At 38.8% G+C, this 2,574-nt stretch overlaps 1 pseudogene; it reads right to left on the reverse strand.

Moving 5' to 3' along the window:
- Positions 1-335: 335 nt before the first annotated feature.
- On the reverse strand, positions 336-536 carry LOC143770700 (U2 spliceosomal RNA; annotated as a pseudogene).
- Between the last annotated feature and the right edge of the window lie 2,038 nt (positions 537-2,574).

Here is a 2,574-nt window from a genome sequence, read left to right on the forward strand (position 1 = left end):
GCCTAATTTTGTAGATGGCACAGTATATTTGCAACACTGTTACAAAGGCCTAATATAGGCCTACATCTTAACACACCTGTTGCAGCAACCAGTAAATACAAATTGATTGATTGATTGATTGCATATTGAATGCAATGCAATGTTTGACATACATAGGTAAAAGCAAGGCCAGGCAAGGCACAGAAAATGTTGCAACTGGTCAAGAGAAATCAAGCAAAATGCTACATTTGGCATGAGAAATGTGATTCTTTGACCCTGAAATAAATTCACGTAAAGGGTTAAAAGACAACTTGCGCTGATTTCAATTTAATCTGTTTTTAGAAACCGGATCAGAGAAGGAGTGCACTGTTCCCGAAGATACTGCAATAACGGGTCAATGCGTGGAGTGGACAGAGCAAGCTCTTCTTCCATCTCCCTGTTCCAAAAATTCATTTAATATATGGTCCCCAAATAGGGGACGTATCAGATATTAAACTGCTAAGAACAGATTTTTTTTTTCTTTAAACCACTCAGGTTTATTTTGGAGCAAACAGTAGACAAAACTTAGTCATAATATAGACTGTCGCTCATTAAAACATCATCGTGGTTATTTTATCCGTAAATATATCAGAAAAAAACCCACAAAAAATACATTCCATACAAAAAGACTAAAGAAAACAAAACCATCAAAGACTCTACCAAAGTAACCCCAAAAAGTATCCTCACTGGAATTTAACCAAGTCATGCCACTTAAGGTATTTCCACACTCCTTCTGAATCTTTACCTCCAACACCACCACCTTTAGTATCCCATAAGTAAATTACATATAGCCTTGCCAACACTAACCTAATACAATCATTAACAGACATATTTCTCCTTTTGAACACCCACAAATTTCTAGCATCCCACAAACTCTCCTGCACACATACCATGATAAACCACATCATCCTTTCCAAAACTCGACGACTAGCAGCAAACCCAAACATTGCAACTCTCCAATTCATAAACCACTCCTGCAATCCCTTTACAGAGTCCACCCACTCCTTTCCATACATCATACGCAAAATTACAATCCCACATAACATGTCTCACTGTTTCATTCGCACCACACCCATCTCTTGGACACACAGCAGATCTTATAAGATCTCTTTTTCTGGACATCTCTAACCGGCAGAATATTGTGCAAACCCATCCAGACTACATCCCGCTGTCTATTGGACACATCCTGGAAACTTAACTTTTTCCACACCCTTGCCACTTCCATAGCACGCAGTCCCACTATATCACATTCACACTCATTCACACTCATTCGCTTTATAACTTTCTTAACCACTCTAAAATCCTTCATTGCAACCGCTAGCAAATCATTTTTCTTGATTTTTTTTTCAATCAAAACGTACCATTACGTACACTTAAACGCAACAGGAACATTCCTATCTCGCTTTACCCATTTCAACCCATACAACATCCATCCTGCCAAATACTTACACATAAACGCACCTTTATTATTATTCCCAATCAGAACCACTGTAGCTTTAATATAATGCAGCATTAAAAAAAACTCAATATTTGGGAATCTCAGTCCCCCATACTTATATTGCTTAAACAAAAACTCCCTTTTTAACTTTTCCATTCTACTACCCCAGAAAAACACAAAAATAAGTTTCTCCACTTTTTTAATTTTCCTGTAAGGGACTGGAAAAACACAGGAAACAAAGTAAAATAGGGAGAATAGCGGACTTAATAATAAGCACCTTTCCTGTCAAAGACAAAGTGCGCAGTTTCCAAAAATTCATTTTCCTCACTATCCGCTCTCCACACTCATCCCAACTCTCATATCCCTTCAAATCATCAGTAAAAAGAACCCCTAGCACTTTAATTGGACCCTCCACAGCAGCCACTCCTTCCATTCTAACCCCACTATCACCAAAACATTTAAACATACTTTTATTCCAGTTCACACGAAACGCAGAAGCACCACAAAAAAAATCTAACAACAACTTTGCCCGCCCCATAGAAGAAACACTCTCACTCACCACCACTATATCATCCATATATCCTAAAACTTTCAAAGTCATCCCACCACTCCCTGGCACTAACAAACCACGGACCACTTTCTCATTCCGAATCATACATAGCAAAGGCTCAATCACACATACAAACAACACCGGTGACATGGGGCAACCTTGCCTCACACCTGACTTAATACTTACCTTCCCACTCAAAAAACCATTCAACAAAAAACTGCTCACCACCCCTCTATATAACCCACTCACAGCATTCACAAACTTCACTGGAAAACCCATTCTACGTAACACATCCAACATAAACACATGTGACACACGGTCAAATGCTTTTTCAAAATCCACCACCATCACCATACACTTTTGCTTTCTCACTTTGCAATCCCACAACACATCCCTCAAAATACATAAATTGTCCGTTATGCTTCTCCCTGGCACACCACATACTTGGTCCATACCAACCACTTTCCTAATAACCTCATGCATCCGATTAGCCAGAATTTTACTGAACACCTTGTAATCGGCATTCAGAAGAGTAATAGGTCTCCAGTTACTTAAACATTTTTTATCA

Source organism: Ranitomeya variabilis, chromosome 4 (genome assembly GCF_051348905.1).
Source record: "Ranitomeya variabilis isolate aRanVar5 chromosome 4, aRanVar5.hap1, whole genome shotgun sequence".
Taxonomy (NCBI): Eukaryota; Metazoa; Chordata; class Amphibia; order Anura; family Dendrobatidae; genus Ranitomeya; species Ranitomeya variabilis.